The following is a 19,414-nucleotide window of genomic DNA, read 5'->3' on the forward strand; positions in this document are numbered from 1 at the left end:
TGCACCATGAATCCACTGCTCCTAGAGGCCCATTTTCCCCCCTTTTGTTGCCCTTGTTGTTGTAGCCTTGTTGAGGTTATTATTGTTGTTGTTGATATAGTTCTTTGTTGGATATGACAGAGAAATGGAGAGAGAAGGAGAAGACAGAGAGGGGGACAGAAAAATAGACAACTGCAGACCTGCTTCACCACCTGTGAAGCGACTCCTCTGCAGGTGGGGAGCCAGGGGCTCAAACCAGGGTCCTTACACCAGTCCCTATGCCTTGTACCACATGTGTTTAAACCGCTGTGCTACTGCCTGACCCCCTGTTACCTGTCATTTCTATCAGGAACAACAAAATAGACCCCATAGGACCTTGCCCTCAACTTGGATCATAACGGTAGAAAATCTTCCATCTGCCGAAGGGAGGATGAACAACATACTCTGTGCTGCACCTGAGGAAGATGGGTCCTGATATTGGGGCAGCTTGGAATGTTCCTACTCATGACCACAGAATGTGAGCTCAGATCTACAGGGTTGCAGAGGTCACATAGGCTCCTAAGCTGAATATGGGCTCCAGACGAAATCAAATCCGTGGGGTTTACAGTCAACAATATTCATACTCCTTTCCCATATTAGGGAGCTACTCTCTTCCCTGATCCAGCTTTCTGGTCCTTTCCCAGCCATGGCATCATCTCCCCAAACAATAACTTGGATCCACCTGCATATCATATTTCAGGCTCAGGGGAAAAAACACAACAAAAACAAACAAACAAAACTAGTATAGCCACAGGCCCTTTGGAATATAACTAAAATATGCCTAGTAGTTATCTACAGAATGGAGGACCCCCCAACTCTTCATCTGCACTACTATAGCCTTTAGGTTCATGATTAGTCAACAACTTGTTTGGCTTTATACGTTAACTCTCTTTACAGCCACCAGGTTCCAGATGCTAGCAGGATGCCAACCAGACTTCCCTGGACAGACAATACCACCAATGAGTCCTGGAGCTCCACTTACCCAGAGCCCCACCCTACTAGGGAAAGAGAGAGACAGGCTGGGAGTATGGGTCTACCTGTCAATGCCCATGTTCAGCAGGGAAGCAATTACAGAAGCCAGACCTTCCACCTTCTTCATCCCACAATGACCTTGGGTCCATACTCCCAAAGGGTTAAAGAATTGGGAAGCTATCAGGGGAGGGAATGGGATATGGAGATCTGGTGGTAGGAACTGTGTGGAATTGTACCCCTCTTATCCTATGGTTTTGTCAATGTTTCTTTTTCATAAGTGTAAATAAAATGGGAGTGAGCGGAAGAGGAAGTAGCATAATCATTATGCAAAGAGACTTTCATGTCTGAGACTCCAAATCACAGATTCAATCAATCACCTATACCACCATAAATCAGGGGGGAAAAATATAAATGTAAACTATAAATGGAAATTATATTCATGAAATATAAGTTTTCTTTTTTCATAAATAAACACATATGCAGTTTTATGATAAACTAGGGCAAAAGAAATTTCCAGCTAATTGATCTGAAATCACTTGATTCTATACACTTTTGAAAAACCAGTAATAGCATAAAACATGACAAGGAGATAAAAAAAATAATGGCCCATTACTTCGTGTCTTTCAGCTAGCACCTCAGTTGCAAAAGAAATGACAGAAAGGCTTCTTTCTGGAGTCGGGCTGTAGCGCAGCGGGTTAAGCGCAGGTGGCACAAAGCACAAGGACCGGCATAAGGATCCCGGTTCGAACCCCGGCTCCCCACCTGCAGGGGAGTCGCTTCACAGGTGGTGAAGCAGGTCTGCAGGCGTCTATCTTTCTCTCCTCCTCTCTGTCTTTCCCCTCCTCTCTCCATTTCTCTCTGTCCTATCCAACAACGACAACAACAATAATAACTACAATAATAAAACAACAAGGTCAACAAAAGGGAATAAATAAATAAAATAAATATTAAAAAAAAAAAAAAAAGAAAAGCTTCTTTCAGCCTCTTGTTTCCCCAGATCAGGATAAAAGAGTGCACTGAAAGATATAAAAATCCAGGAGTACTGCAAATAACAATGAACGTTTTACTCAACAGCCAATCAAAATTCCAAACAGAGATGATGAAACCAATGATGTTAATGACAAATGCCACAAGAAAGGAGATGACTGCCCCCCAGCTCCCCACCTGCAGAGGAGTCGCTTCACAGGCGGTGAAGCAGGTCTGCAGGTGTCTTTCTCTACCCCCTCTGTCTTTCCCCTCCTCCCTCCATTGCTCTCTGTCGTTCTATACAACAACAATAAAAACTACAACAATAAAACAACAAGGGCAACAAAGGGGAATAAATAAATCTTTAAAAAAATTAAAATAAAATAAAGAAGATGACTGTTTGCAAGGCTCTTACATGGACCTGGGTGCTGGTGTCTCCGGCTCCTTTGCCACTGAGCTGCATTTTCTGGAGATCTTTCCCCAGGGAAAAGATTAATAGCACAAAAGATAATAGCGACATAGTGAAAGGAATGCAGTTTGTGAGAATGAACACAGTAACATTTGAAAAATATAGAATATCTTTGTATTTGGTCTTTCAAGTCACTTCTCCTACATATTCTCTTATGAAATTGGTCTCATTTATGCTGGCCACTGTAAACTGAGAAACCAAAAGAGGAACACTCCCCAACAGGGTTATAACAAGTACATTTTTCACTCTCCACTTGAGGTAAAGAAACAGCAGGTTAAAGAAACTGGCAATCTTGAGCAAATAAAAGATGCTGAGGCATGCCACAAACCAGATGCTGAAGTAATTGCTTACTGTCCAGGAAAAGAGAACAGTAAATTGAAATGCTTTTAAGCAGTAAAAAGCTGAGTTAAACATAGTCGCATACCAATGAAATAACATAACCCAAAGCAAGATTATTCTGGAGCAAGCCAGAGCAGTGAGGATCCTATCCACTGGGGAGATCTTGTGACCCTTCATCCAGTCAGTGCCACTCACTAATGCTATGAATCCATTGGCAAAACTTCCAAGAACAAATCCTGCCAATACTGGGATAGACATAATTTGAGATAGGAACATGATTGTGTCAAGGTGAAAAAAGTCATATTGGAAATCACTGGTTTCATTTTCTGACAGTGAATAATGGATAGTGGCAAAGCTTTCTGTACAAGAGAGCATTGTTCATCTCTCCTCTCCTTATACACTGTGCATCCTGGTCATAGGCTGGGACATATGTGACTGATGATCAAGTGAAAACAGATTATCTTCTTTGCTGGTAGGCAAATAAGGACATGCTCTGCAACTTTTTCCTTGTCTAACTTCCCCCTCAGCAACTTGGTTGCTAGTAAGCACATTTACAAAGTGACAGAGGTTGGCTATTCAGATAAACATATTCTGGTCATTCCTAGGATCACCATCAATATGGATTTATTTTTAATGTCAGATTTATGTCAAAAGAAATCAAAAGTTTCTCTTGGCAAAAGCATTCTATATTTTCTTGAGACTCCCAGGAAAAGCAATACTCCCTAAAAGCTGGTTGTTACTGATTGAGACTGTAACATTACTGTATTTTTTAAGCTCATAAACTGGCATGTGTATAAACACAGATACATACAGTTAGAAATCATTTAAGCTGGTTGATTGATGTTTGTTCTATGAGAGTGGGGACCAGAGTACCTCTCAGCTCTCACATAAAGTGGTACCCCACGGTATAGTTGAGTAAAATAGTCTTTTCAAAGAAACTCTCAAAGTTCCTGAATATTTAATATATCTCATATTATCTTGATATTCTGAGAACTACATTTTTAACTCACCACTTTAGGAGAAGAGATACAAAGAACGAAGTTCATATAATACAGAGCTAGAGAAGCTGTCCATCTTGAGCAAATAAAATATGCTGAGACAATATTTAAATACAAACTAAACTCAAAAGATAAACTCTATTAAAGAACTGAGCATGAGCATGAGTGATAAATTAGATGGTAGGAGAAAAGGGGGCTTTAAACATGGATGGCTAGTCTGGAGAGACAGAGCAACATATGTGAGACCATAGATCTCACAGAGTCATCCCCCAGCAAATAGTATTCTAGTCGCTGGGCTAAATGCTGTCTTTATAGGGAATCCTTGTCCATCCCTAAAAGTCTCTTGGACTCCTCTTATACTGTGCATCCTTGCCATAGGCTGGGCAAGGATGATGGCAAAGTGAAAGGTGATTTCTTACTGGCCAGTAGGGAAATAAAGATCTCCTTTGCTATTCTCCTTTGGTTAACAGTTCCCTTTTATGTGCTTCAGTGACTTAATTGTTAGTGGTAAGATTTATTGCCTTTTGCATAGGACATACATTAAATTCCATGTAGTAGATGGAACTTGACCTTCCTTGGGCTTCTCATTACAGGCCTATTTTCACACCACATTTAGATAAAGAAAAATCTAGCTTTTCTTATCCACACCAGTCCAATGCTCCCTAAAAAAGACAAGGTATACTGATACCTTTTCTTTTTCTTTCCTTCATTTCCCTCTTCCTTCCTTTCTTTTTTTTCTCTTTTTTCCTCTTTTCTTTTTTGTTTGTTTTTAAATTCTTATTTATTATTTATTTATAAAAAGGAAACACTGACAAAACCATAGGATCAGAGGGGTACAACTCCACACAATTTCTACCACCAGAACTCCGTACCCCACCTCCTCTCTATTCTTTAACCCTCTGGGAGTATGGACCCAAGGTCATTGTGGGATGAAGAAGGTGGAAGGTCTGGCTTCTGTAATTGCTTCTCCACTGAACATGGGTGTTGAGAGGTCGATCCATACTCCCAGCATGTCTCTCTCTTTCCCTAGTAGGGTGGGGCTCTGGGTAAGTGGAGCTCCAGGACACATTGGTGGTGTTGTCTGTCCAGGGAAGTCTGGTTGGCATCCTGCTAGCATCTGTAACCTGGTGGCTGTAAAGAGAGTTAACATATAAAACCAAACAAGTTGTTGACTAATCATGAACCTAATGGCTGTAGTAGTGCAGATGAAGAGTTGGTGGTGGGGGGGGTCTCTGTTTACAGTAAACAATATTTATACACCTTTCCCATATTTGGGAGCTACTTTCTTCCCAGATCTAGCCTTCTGGTCCTTTTTCCAGCCACGTTGTCAGCTCCCTAGACAATAACTAGACCCACCTGCATAGCACATTTCAGGCTCAGTGTTGGGTAGTTGCCATCTCCCCCTGGCTTCTGCTTAACCATATGCCTATATAGGGATTTTACTGATCCAAAGCTTTGGTCTATTTACATAAATCACTTTTACATAAAGCACTCCAGGGCATTGGTGGTTCTATGATAGGATTCTCTCCTGCTCCACCCCCTCCTTGTCACACACTGATCCCTTCTTTGTCACACTCTGATTTTCACCAGTCACTTTTCTCTCCACCCTCTCTATATCACATCCTGTTTCCACCCTACTTGGAGAGTATAAAAACAGCTGCTCTTCTGATTAAAGACACTTGGAAATTGCTTTCCGGCTCCGAGAGTTCCAGAGTGTATCTCCTGCGGAAGTTGGTGCAGCACGAGTTCCTGATCCCTCTCCCACACAGCAGCCTAGATCAGCTCCAGTTGAGTTCTCTCCAACCCAGAGAGCACTAGCTCGGGAAGAAGTACCCTCAGGCTATCCCGGCATCTGGCGCCCGAACAGGGACCTGTAAGCAGCAGATTTACAAGAAGACATCTTAGATAAGTACACACCTTTTGGGTATCTGCAATATTGTGTTAAGGCACTGTGATTTTTTTTCTTTCTTATTGTTTTCCGGAGATCTTTCCACCATGGAAAATCTTTTCCAAATCCTGCATTCTTTTTCCAGTATACAATTTTTATATATCTGGGACATTTTTCTCGGGGCTTCACCTTATATCCTGTTGATCATCATAGCAGCTTTTAAGGGATATATAGGTCAACCTCTCAAAAGGCTTAAGGACCTAGAGGCTGAGGTCAAAGAGATAAAGGAAGTAATCATAGAACTTAACCAGCACCTTAAAAACAAGAAGAAGCAAAGGCCTGTCGTGATCTTGACCCACCCTAATTCCTCTGCATCTTGCCCTGAGGCCCCTATTTTGGCATCTTGCCCTGAGGCCCCTATTTTGGCAGACACGTGTCCGAATTCTCCTTTGGACTCCACAGCCACTTCTTCGGCCACCCCCATTTTGGCAGAAACGTGTCCGGAACCTCCTGCTGCCTCCACGGCTGCTTCTTCACCCCACCCTGTTTTGATAGACACATGTCCGAATTCTCCTGTAGCCTCCAAAACCACTTCTTCGGCCACTTGTCCAGAAGCTTCCACTTCGATGACTCCTCCTACCGCTACACACTTATCAGAGCAAGTCCACACATTTCCGGTCAATGTTGCCCCCAATAGACAAAAACCTCAGGCCTGGTATCCATATTCCGCCACAGACCTGAAGGAACTACGCCAGGCTATCAAAGATGACGGTGTTCATGCCCCATGGACCAGGTCCATTTTACAAGGCCTGCTTCAGAACCTTAATACCCCTCAAGATTGGAGAGATGTGACTCGTGCTGCGCTCCCAGGCCCCCTCTTCCTGCAATGGGAGGCATTCTTTCATGACGAATGTTTACAACAATCGCGGGAAAATATTCAAAATCAGCCAGAGGGTAATTTTGATGCATTGTTTGGAACAGGCCAATTAGAAACAGGGATTCAACAGGCGGAAGCCAAGTTTCCAGCAGGGTATTTTGATCAAGTATGCCTGTGTGCATTAAAAGCATGGGAGCGATTAACACCACCCATGGGAGCAGCCTCAGCCCCCATTCTCTCCCTGCAACAAGAACCTGATGAATCCCTCGCTAAATTCATTGCCAGGGTCCAGTCGAGTTTGGAAAGGAAGATTTATAATCCTGACGCTCGTTTTCTCCTTCTGCGATCCATAGTCTGGGATGGAATGCTTCCGCATTTTCGACAGGCCTGTATCACTCTTAAAAACGAACACCCAGATACTTGGATTCTAGCTACACAGGATCTCAGATCAAGCTCTTTTCAAGGACCTATGTTACAGGCCTATGCAGCTACCTTACATAAGCAAAAAGGAGCTTGCTTTCAGTGCGGTCGCCAAGGGCATTGGCGTAACCAATGTCCAGAAAATAGACCGCGACCCCGCCTCCAGTCAGGGCGACCCCACCTCCAGTCAGGGCGACCCCACCTCCAATCAGGGCAACCCCGCCTCCAGACAGGGAATCAGAGACCACGAATGCCTTGTCCCAGATGCCAGAAAGGATTTCACTGGAGGAGAGATTGTTGGTCAAGATTCCATAGGAACGGCACGCCTCTGCCAAATGTAAACAGGGATTTAAACTAGGTATGGGGCTTCCCTTAGCCCCGCCCCCAAGAGGGAAGGAAGCAGGTCGCCCACTTGGTGCTGTGCCCTTCTTCCACAAACAGAAGCCCAGCTTGGGACCCAATCCATCGCTACACCCACCACGCCAAGTAACAATAACAGAGGGTGAGCAGAAGGAGGAACCCGCGGTATGTGGGAACTTCCAGCATAGAAATAACTGGCTGGAGCAAGAGAACAGCTCGAATTCAGAGCCTGAGATTTTATGGACCACCTCTGTTTTAGAAAGGGGTCACCCAACTATGACAGTAAAGATTGGTAATATTCCTTTTAAATGTTTGATTGACACGGGAGCAGATAAGACAATATTAAGACAAGCAGAGGTTCCCCAGAGTTGGGAACTCCTCCCAGGACCACGCTTACATGGTGTTGGAGGATTGACTCAGGCATTCCGCACACGAGATTCCCTTGTGTGGGAAGATCCAGAAGGGACTACCGGACGCTTTCAGCCTTTAATAGCTGATATAAGCACCAATTTATTGGGAAGAGACTTGCTGGAATCTTTAGATGTAGTGATATCCTCAGACACCTCTGCAGGACACCACACTCACTCCTGTGAGACTGCTAGACCCAACCAGCACCCCCAATATTAACTGCCACTGTTCGTAACAGAACTCCCCGCTTAGATTGGCTTTCTAATGAGCCTGTCTGGGTGGAACAGTGGCCTTTGCCTAGGGAGAAGCTAGAAATTTTTTAAAAAACTCGTCCAAGAGCAGTTATCTTTGGGACACATTCGTCATTCTCAGAGCCATGGAATACTCCAGTCTTTGTAATTAAAAAGCGCTCAGGAAAATGGCGCCTCCTCCAAGATCTTCGTGCAGTTAATAAAACCATGCAGGTTTGGGGCTCCCCCCAAAGGGGTTTGCCTCTTGCTTCCGCAATTCCCACAGGAATTCCAATCATAGCTATTGATATACAGGATTGTTTTTTCTCTATTCCCTTACACCCACAAGATTGTAAACGTTTTGCTTTCTCTGTTCCTTCCATTAATAATGCCAGCCCTGCCGATAGATTTGAATGGGTGGTACTGCCCCAGGGCATGGCTAATAGTCCTACTATTTGTCAAGAGGTTGTTAAATCTGCCCTTTTCCCATATATTCATAAGGGCCTTAAGGTTTTTCATTATATGGATGACGTGTTAATATGGAGAGAATTAGATACAGATCTCTCCGCCCTACGTGATTTTCTAATCCCTGCCTTAAAGAGAAGTGGACTTAATGTAGCTCCTGAGAAGATACAGCTAATCCCTCCAATATCTTTCTTAGGCTCAGAAATTTCCCTAACGCAGATTCGTCCTTTAAAACCTTGTGTTACTTTTCCTTCTAATCTCACTCTTGCTTCTTTACAAAGTTTTCTTGGAAATTTGAATTGGCTTAGGCAGTATCTTTATCTGCCTACGAGCTGCCTGCAACCACTGTTCGATCTGTTAAAAGGAAACAAACAGCCCTCCTCAAAGCGTATGTTAACCCCCGAAGCATCCTTGGCTCTGGAAAAAGTTAACCAGGCTCTCTAGGACATGCACCTCGTTCGATTCTCCCCCTCCTCTCCAGTAAATCTTCTAATCTTTAACTCCACCCCCACAGTAGTGGGGGCATTGTGGCAGAAACATGGCTTCATACGCCAGTAGGCGGAGCTCCAAGACTCCTTACCGAGATTGATGCCTTAGCATTTATGGTTCGCCAAGGAAGAAACAGATCGGTTCAGGTCTTAGGAAGGGAACCAGATTCAATCATTCTTCCCTTTTCTCTCACTGATACAGAATGGCTCATACGCCACCATTCTCGTTTTGCCATAAGTTTAATGGGTTTTCCAGGACAATTAGATAATCATTTTCCCTCTAATAATTTGATAGCTTCTTTACCTCTGTTGCCTCTACTAGTACCTAAACTTTTCTCTCGAGATCCCATCCCCTCTGCTCCTACAGTGTTCACTGATGGTGGAAAAAAGGGAGCTGCTGCCCTTATATATTATCCAGACCAGCAATACCCCAAACCTCTCTTTACTGAACTTCCTGATAATTCCCCTCAGTACAAAGAACTTTATGCTGTTTTCCTTGCATTAAAAGCTGTACCAGAATCCTTCAACCTTTTTTCTGACAGTGTGTATACTGTTAACTTACTTCCATGGCTTGCTCAATCTTATGTAAGAATTGATGACAACCCACTTTCTCCTCTTTTAATTCAAATTGCCTCTATGCTCTGTTCTCGAACCCATCCACTGTATGTTCAGCACCTACGTTCCCACAGCCCTCTTCCTGGTCCCCTGTCCGAAGGGAATGCTGCAGCTGACCGCCTTGCCTCCACAGGAATTCTCCTAGCCTCTGTCTCTAATCCTGCTGACTTTCATTCCCTAACCCATGTTAATCTTAAAGGTCTTCGAGCTCGATTTCCTGATATTCCTCTGCCACAGTTAAAACGTATTCTTGCTACATGTTCCTCCTGTGCAGGTCTAATCAAAACACCTGCTATTCAGACTCTGGGGGTTAATCCTCGAGGTTTAAAAGCCAACGCTCTTTGGCAAATTGATGTTACCCACATACCTAACTTTGGCAAACAAAAATATGTGTTCGTCTCAATTGATACCTTCTCTAAGTTTATGTGGGCTACAGCTCAGACTGGAGAAAACTCAAAAAAGCTTATAAGCCATATGCTCTCCTGTTTTGCTGTAATGGGCTTACCACTTCAACTTAAAACGGATAATGGACCTGCTTTTACCAGCAAACAATTTAAAGATTTTTGTTCCCTCTGGAACATTACTCATACTACAGGCATTCTGTATAATCCACAGGGACAAGGCATTGTTGATAGGGCCCATCAAACTCTTAAGGTTCAATTAAATAAAGAAAAAGGGGAAATGTACCCCCCTAATATCCAGCTGGCAAAAGCCTTAACTACATTAAATCTCTTTAATATTTACAAAAACTCCGACCAACCTCCTATAATTCTTCATTGGCAAACACCACCCACCCTCCCAGCTATTAAAGTCAAATGGAAAGACCCACTTGATAAAATTTGGAAAGGACCTGACCCCCTGTTGACTATGGGGAGGGGTTTCGCATGTATTTTTCCACAAAATTACTCCAAGCCTGTTTGGGTTCCTGCCCGCCATGTCCGGCAATACCCACATGATGGCGCTGATATCCCTGAAGAACAAGAAACACTGCAAGAAGACTGGCTGCAAGAGGACTGGCTACAGGATGCACCCCAGGATCCATAATACAGCATGGCAGAATCAAAAAAAAAAATCTGATTCACAGAACTTCCCCCCCCCCCGAATGAATGTCTTATGCTATGACTGGCCAGTTGTGTTTTATGAGTGAGTGAGTGAGTGAGTGAAAAAAAAAAAATTGAGTGACCAAAATTTTTGTATGACCCATTGTGCTCAGAGTACTCTGAAAGTTAACTGACTTTATATCAAACGGCTGGATGCAGCCATGGTTTCTGGAGACGTCCAGAAACAGTCCAAAAATTGTTCATTTCCCCCTTTTGATTTCTTTTTTAAGTCTTGATACCAATATGAAATGTTTAGTCTTAAACTGTGTGAGTAAAGATGGTTCAACTATGACAGTAGTCCTAAATTCACATTTGAAATGATATATCTTATTTACAAGTTTTTCTCCTCCTGTGTGTTATAAACTATATGTTTAATATGCGTGTTTCAAGTTTGGTAAACATTAACTTAACAGTTAAATTGTAACTTCGAAGTTACATTTTTACGAGAAGAGGTAAAATCAATTCATTTAAGTAACTGAGTGTTTAAGGTAAAACTCTAAATATTCAATGTGACAATTCATCATCTCCTAAGTTAAAATACAGATTCTCTATACAGGACATTTTTGGAGGGCCCCCAAAAATGTCCTGTAAGCTATCTTGTGGAAATCAATCCACAACAAATTTGGCATCAATCTGATATTGTAAATGTACCAAAAAAAAAAATTGTCACTAAAATGTGTTAACTCTAGTAACCTGAGTTTGCTTAAAAACCCAATGTAAAAATAGTCAAGAATCAATATATGTAACTTAAACTCGGTATGAAAACTTTGCTATATAAAGACTGCTACATGAGGTCACGTAAGATGACCTTTACACAAAATTATAAAGATACCTAAACCAGTTATAATCATTGAGTTATCAATTGTAGTAAACTTCTAATTTGTTACAAAGTTTTTTCATAAGTAATTGACTACAGCTATGACAAGCCTTCGCATAAAGAAGCATCTGCTCATATAGAATCCCCAGAAATCCATCTTGGACCCCTGACCTCTGACATCACCCACAATTACAGCCATCCCCAGAAACCCATGATGTGACCTGACACGATCTGGAGAACCTGATTCACAGACTCCGAAGGATAAGACTTTCCTACTGCCTTTCTCTCAACCATCGGTGTCTGCTCTTCCTGCTTCTGTTTCACCCATCATGTTTTGGCGGTTCCAGGTCACTCTCTACAGAGAAGAAAAGTTCCGGTGGCCGTCCTCCTCCATCAAGATAGACGTGTGGCATTTATTTCCTGGCCGTTGACATTGGACTGATGCTTCTATAGAACTTGCTGGACACTCCTTTTATACTGCTGGACTTCTTGAAGAATGACTGTAGCAGTTCATAGAACTTACCGCCAGCTGACTCGGGATTTTGCAATGCCAGATCACCCCTCTAGCCCCTCGGCTTATCAGGCCCCCACTCCTCCACCCATCAGGCTCACTCTGTCTCTTGCTACTCTTACTTATCCCTCCCTGTCTTGTGCTAGTTATTTTTGAAGACACTTACACACTATCATTCTGCTTTCTTCCCAACAGGTTTCCGTTCACCCCTACACTGCTATTCCCCTGACAGAGATGAAGCCTTTTACAGACATTGACCCAGTTATATATGGCCATTAAGTAAGAGGAAGATGTTGGGGAATTGTGAGGATATGGTTGAGCTTGGAAGGGCTTGAGCCTGAGGGGTGTGTCAATCCTGTTAGTCTCTCTCTCCACGGAGAGGTTGAGCAAGGAGGGACAGTAGAACCCAAAAAAAGGTGTGCCTCTTATCAGTCTCCCTGCCTCACAAAGTGCCCCGCACTCCTGATACTATGGCAAAAAGTTAAAAAGAAAGGGGGAGATGTTGGGTAGTTGCCATCTCCCCCTGGCTTCTGCTTAACCATATGCCTATATAGGGATTTTACTGATCCAAAGCTTTGGTCTATTTACATAAATCACTTTTACATAAAGCACTCCAGGGCATTGGTGGTTCTATGATAGGATTCTCTCCTGCTCCACCCCCTCCTTGTCACACACTGATCCCTTCTTTGTCACACTCTGATTTTCACCAGTCACTTTTCTCTCCACCCTCTCTATATCACATCCTGTTTCCACCCTACTTGGAGAGTATAAAAACAGCTGCTCTTCTGATTAAAGACACTTTAATTTTAAATTGCTTTCCGGCTCCGAGAGTTCCAGAGTGTATCTCCTGCGGAAGTTGGTGCAGCACGAGTTCCTGATCCCTCTCCCACACAGCAGCCTAGATCAGCTCCAGTTGAGTTCTCTCCAACCCAGAGAGCACTAGCTCGGGAAGAAGTACCCTCAGGCTATCCCGGCAGCTCAGGAAAAAGAAAAAACCTAGTCTAGCCACAGACTCTTTGGAATATAACTAAAATATGTCTACTAGCTATCTACAGAATGGAGAAACCTCCCCAACTCTTCATCTGCATACTAAAGTCTTTTTTTTTTAATAAAGACATAGAGAAATTGAGAGGGGATAGAAAGATGCATATATAGTGAGAGAGAGAGAGAGAGACCTGGATACCTGCAGCACTGCAGGTAGGGACGATGGGCTTGAACCTACATCCTTACTCATGTTCCTGTATATGCTCTACTGCCAGGCCCAGTATGCAGATATTAATACTTATCCATGATAGCATTACTTATAAGCTTGTAAAAATTAACAAACATAGATGTCCTTATAAGGAGTCATTTAAGTTGTTTTTCTTGTTGTTTGTCATCAGCGTTATCACTGGAGCTCAATACTTGCACCACAAATCCACAGCTCCTGGTGGTCAAGTTTTTTCCTTTTTTTTTTTTTTTAACTTAACAGAAATGGAGAAGACTTGAGAGTGAAAAGACAGGAAGGAAGGAGAGAGTGCGGGGGTAGAGTGGGGGGGGCAGCAGGGGGAAGACCAACAGCATAGCTTCACCACTCATGAAACTTTCCCACCCTGCTAGTGGAGACCAGAGTCTAGAGCCTAGGTCCTTCTGCTTCATAGTGTGGGGGGCCAGGCAGTAGCTCACCAGGATGAGTGCACATGTTACTATAATACTGTGTGTGCTCAACTGGGTGCTCCATCACCTGGCCCTTTAGATTTATCTTTTAAATTGGCTTGTTTATTAATTAATTAATTGGATGAGTTTGTCCAAGCCAAATTGCTAAGAATGAAATAAGCTAATGAGAGTTTCTTATTCTTACATATTTAATACAATTGAACAGTTCCCTGATTTCCAAACTTAAAGAACACTCTTTATTACTCACAGTCACCAACCATATATTTTCCAGTGTAAATGCTAATGTTGTCCACTCAACCTTAGCACCTTGATAATTTTCCATGTGTGCCCATGATAGATAATGAAATCAGGCATAGGAATTTACAAACCTGAGAGAGTATTGTCCACTAATTATAATCTGTGGGTTGTAAGGATAGAAAATTCCAGTAGATTTTGGTGGAAGGGCATTGGTGTATTACAGGTGTGTGACAGATTGACATGTTTTGAAATGCTATAAAATTGTACTTCTAAAACATAGTGATATGAAACAATGCTATTTCAGAAGCAAAATAAACAAAAACAAGATCAAATATAATATTATGATGATCAAATATAATCTAAATCAGATTTTAATGTACATATAAATGTCACTAAATTATATACCATAACTGTTTTTTACTGTTCTTGTATTAATTCTTTTTCAGATAGGGCAACTGATATTTTTCTAGAAAAATAATTTAAGGTGGCAAAATGGAAGATACTATTAATAATCCAGAAACCAAACATTATCTGGAGAAAATTAATACTTTAACATCAGACTTCACTACAGAAAAAAAAAGTAAGTCCTCTTAATTAAAAAACTAGAAGAAATTGCTTTCTTAGCTGTACCTGGACACTGAACATCACTGAAAACAGGTCACAATTATTTTCTTTCTTCTGCAACCCTAGAGTAGAACTTAAAAGTTTTCTAAGGTTTTCTGTTGCTGTACTCAGTATGCTTCAGTACTGTTTATTTTATATATATAAAACTTATACAAAAGATATTCATTTGATCACTTTCAAATTTTACTGTCACAGGGCCAGGTGGTGGCTCACCTGGTTGAGCACAGGTGTTAAAATGTGCAAGGACCCAGTTTCAAGTCCATTGCCCCACCAGTCGGGAGAAAGCTTAACAACTAGGGAAGCAGGGCTGCAGTTGTCTCTCTCTGTCTCTCTTCCTCTCTATCAACCCCTTCCTTCTTGATTTCTGGTTGTATCTATTCAAATAAATAAATAAAGATAATTTTTAAAAAAGAGAAAGGCATTCAAATTTTACTGTCACTTCCTAAAAAACATTGCTATTGGCTGTTGGTTAAAAAGCAGCAATTCATGACAGAATAATAGCTATCTGAACATGGACGTTTACTGGTCGATCCATACTCCCAGTCTGCCTCTCTCTTTCCCTAGCAGGGTGGGTCTCTGGGGAAGCAGAGCTCCAGGACACATTGGTGGGGTCGTCAGTCCAGGGAAGTCTGGTCAGCATCATGCTGGCATCCGGAACCTGGTGGATGAAAAGAAAGTTAACATACAAAGCCAAACAAATTGATGAACAATCATGGTCCTAAAGGCTGGAATAGTTCGGATGAAGTGTTGGGGCGGTACTCGCTGCAGACTTGTGCACTTCTGCTTTCAGGTATATATTTTTCCCTGGTTTATGGACACGTTGTGAACATATGCTCTATATCAGGGGACCTGGTCTATATCTAGGTTTGGGGACTTTATTGGGGAGTGGACCACCTGGAATGGAATTAGAGAATACTATGAAAGGAAAGGTCTCACCCGAGTGATGAAGCTGAAGGGTTGTCATTCCACACCTGAAGTCTCTGGACACAGTCTGAAGTGAAGCATGCTGGGGTAGCACTTGTTGCGTTGATTAGGTTGCGATCTATTGCTTTCTTAAACCCTAAGATAGCAGGAACCTTCCCCTTTCTCTATAAAGCCCATATTTCTCCCAGTCCTGAAACTTCTAGAATGAGGCTCACTTTCCTGCATGCTTCTCCCAGTTCATATCAACTGATACTGTGCCTACTGATCCCAATCTAATCAATGCAACCAGTACCACCTCAGCATGTTTCACTTCGAACTGCATCCAAAAACATCAAGTGTGGAATGTGAACACACCAGCTTCATTACTTTGGTGAGACCTTTCCTAGCTAGACTCCTTAAATTCATTTCTGGTGGTACACTTCTTAACAAACCTCAAAACATAGATATAGACCAGGGTCCATTAGATGGGGCATATGTACATATATTCAGAAGTTGGGGGAAAACATATATCTTAAAGCAAAAGTGCACAGTAGTTTGCAGTGAGTCAGTAAGTGTAGCAAGCAAGCAGAAAGACTTAAAGAGACACCATAAAGTACCTAATAAAATAGTTTCTACTTAGACCTTCTCACCCACCTTCTATTGCATGTCCCTCAACCACTCCTTGTCAGACAAAGTAAGGACTACAAAAGCTGAATAAGGGCAAGAGGCTGGCATACTTTAATGATGACTCTCTAGTCACTACCCATCACCTGGGCCCTAGTCAGGAAGTCCTGGGATTCCCACACAGACATGATGGGCCTAGACCTCTAAGAAATCCCCAATCACCACTGTCACTAGTCATCTCCATCAGGAACAACATAATGGACCCCTTGATGGGCCCCCATAGGATCTTGCTCTCAATGTGGATCAACAATAGTAGGGAATGTTCCATTCTCCGAAGGGAGGTTGAATAGCATACTCCGCCTATCACCTGAGGATGATGAGTCCTGAAATTGGTGCAGCCTGGAATGTTCCTAGCTGTGACCATGGAATATGAGCTCAGACCTACAGGGATGCAGAGGTTACATAGGTTCCTGTGCTGACTATGGGCCTCATATCAAATCAATGGAGTTTACAGTTAATAATATTTATATATGCTTCCCATATTTGGAAGCTACACTCTTTCCTGATCCAGCTTTCTGGTATTTTTTCCAACTATGGCATCATCCCCCCAGACAATAACTTAGGTTACCTGCATATTAGATGTCAGGCACAGGCAAAAACTAGTTGGGTCATGGGCCTCTTGGTATAAACCAAAAGAAGACTTCCTAGCTTTCTCCAAAACGGAAACCAAATCTTCATCTACAATCTTCCAGCCAATAGGTTCATGATTAGGCAACAATTTGATTTGCTTTCTATCTAAACTCTTTTGCAGCCACCAGGTTCCAGATGCTACCATGATGACAATGGGACTTCCCAGGGCAGACTACCGTACCAGTGTGTCCTGTAGTCCTGCTTCCCCAGACCTCTGCCCTACTAGGGAAAGACAGAGAGAGGCTGGGAGTAAGAGTTGACCTGTCAATGCCCATGTTCATCGAGGAAGTAATTACAGAAGCAAGACCTTCCACCTTCATAGCCCATAGGGTTAAAGAATAGAAAAGCTATCAGGGGAGGGAATGGGAAACTGGTTCTGGTGGTGGGAATTGTGTGGAGTTGTACCCCTCTTATCCTATGGTCTTGTCAGTGGTTCCATTTTATAAATAAATATTTTTTTAAAAAATAAAAGGTATTACAAATTATGCTGCTATGAAGTAGATGTACATGTATCTTTTTGGTTGGGTGTTATGGAGTCCTTAGGACATAACCCTAGGAGAGGAATTACTGGGTCATGTGGAAGGTTCATGTCTAGCCTTGTGAGAGTTCTCCAGACTGCTCTCCACAGAGGTTGAACCAATTTACATTCCCACCAGCAGTGCAGAAAAGTTCCTTGATCCAGGCGACTAACAACAGAAGAGTGGTTGAGAAAGCTGCGGTATATATACATAATGGAATACTACACAGCTACTAAGAACAATGAACCCACCTTCTCTGACCCATCTTGGATGGAGCTAGAAGAAATTATGTTAAGTGAGCTAAGTCAGAAAGACAAAGACGAGTACAGGATGATCCCACTCATAAACAGAAATTGAGAAAGAAGAACAGAAAGGGAAATTCAAAGCAGGATTTGAGTGAATTTGGAGTAGGGCAGCAAAGTAAAAACCCTGGGTTGAGGGAGAGGGTGGACGTTTGGCTTCATGGGGCAGGCAGGGGGAAGGGGGAGGATAGGATAGGACACAGTCTTTTGGTGGTGGGAATGGTGTTTAAGTACACACCTTTTAATTTGTAGATATAAAAATCACTATTTAATTAATATGAGAGGGAAAAAATTGATTGAGTGTCTCAAGACTTTTTAATGGCTGAGTCTTTGATATGTTGACTCTCTTAAAAGCCTAGACTAGGGAGAACAGAAGCAACCAGTGGCACAGCTATATACAAATAATGTCAAAGACATAAATTATGGTGATGTTGTGTATGACACAGAAAATCATAACAAAAGGATTTTTCAAAGTTACCGTAATTGCCAAAAAATGTGATTATAGCAATAACTATCTGTAGCCTTCTTAAACCCTAAGACAACAGGAACCTCTCACTTCCTCTATAGAGCCTATATTTCCCCCAGTCCTGGAACCTCTAGGGTGGGGCTCACTTTCCTGCATGCTTCTCTCAAGTCATACCAAATGATATTCCATCTGCTGATCCCAACCTAATCAATGCAACGAGTACCACTTCTGTATGCTTCACTTCAGACTGTGTCCAGAGACATGAGGCATGGAATGTCAACCCTTCACCCTCATTACTTGGGTAAGACCTTTCCTTTCATCGTGTTTTCTAATTCCATTCCAGGTGGTTCACTTCCTAACAAAGTCCCAAAACCTAGATATAGACCAGGTCCCATGAAATAGGGCATATGTTCACATGTATCCATAAATTAGGGCAAAATATATACTTGAAAGCAAAAGTACAAAATAGTCTGCAGTGAGACAGTATAAAGTGTCTACTTAGACTTAGCTATACTCCTCACCTACTTCCTATTATACTTCCCTCACTCACTCCAAAGCTAACTTTATCAAAGAAAGTACTGCAAAAGCTGAATAAGGGCAAGAGACTGGCATACTTTAATGATGAGTCTTTAGTCACTATCAGGCCACCCCATCAGCTGGGGCCCTATGCGGGGAGTCCTGAGATTCCCAAACAGACATGATGGGCCTAGACCTCGAATAAATCCCTCTCTCCATTGTTACCACTCATCTCTATCAGGAACAACAAAACAGACCCTTTTGTGGGCCCCCATAAGACCTTGCCCTCAACTTGGATCAACAACAGTAGAGAATGTTCCATCCTTTGAAGGGAGGCTGGACAACATATCTATGCTACACCTGAGGAAGATGGGTCCTGATATTGGGGCAGCTTGGAATGCTTCTACTCATGACCACAGAATGTGAGCTCAGATATACAGGGATGCAGAGGTCACATAAAATCCTAAGCTGAATATGGGGCCCAGATCACACCAAATCGATAGGGTTTACAGTCAACAATATTTATACCCCTTTCCCATATTAGGGAGCTACTCTCTTCCCTGGTCCAGCTTTCTGGTCCTTTCCCAGCCATGGCATCATCTCCCCAGACAATAACTTGGATCCACCTGCATATCATATTTCAGGCTCAGGGGAAAAAAAAAATAGTATAGCCATAGGCCCTTTGGAATACATCTAAAATATGCCTAGTAGATATCTACACATCGGAGACCCTTCCCCAACTCTTCATCTGCACTATTCCAGCCTTTAGGATCATGATTAGTCAACAGCTCTCTTTTCAACCACCAGGTTCCAGATGCTAGCATGATGCCAGCAGACTTCCCTGGACAGACAACCCCACCAATATGTCCTGGAGCTCCAATTCCCCAGAACCCTGTCCCACTAGGGAAAAAGAGAAACAGGCTGGGAGTATGGATCA

At 42.5% G+C, this 19,414-nt stretch overlaps 1 pseudogene; it reads right to left on the reverse strand.

Moving 5' to 3' along the window:
- Window positions 1-1,312: 1,312 nt before the first annotated feature.
- On the reverse strand, window positions 1,313-3,139 carry LOC103107097 (taste receptor type 2 member 19-like; annotated as a pseudogene).
- Between the last annotated feature and the right edge of the window lie 16,275 nt (window positions 3,140-19,414).

The sequence above is a fragment of the Erinaceus europaeus genome, chromosome 7, assembly GCF_950295315.1.
Source record: "Erinaceus europaeus chromosome 7, mEriEur2.1, whole genome shotgun sequence".
Classification (NCBI taxonomy): domain Eukaryota; kingdom Metazoa; phylum Chordata; class Mammalia; order Eulipotyphla; family Erinaceidae; genus Erinaceus; species Erinaceus europaeus.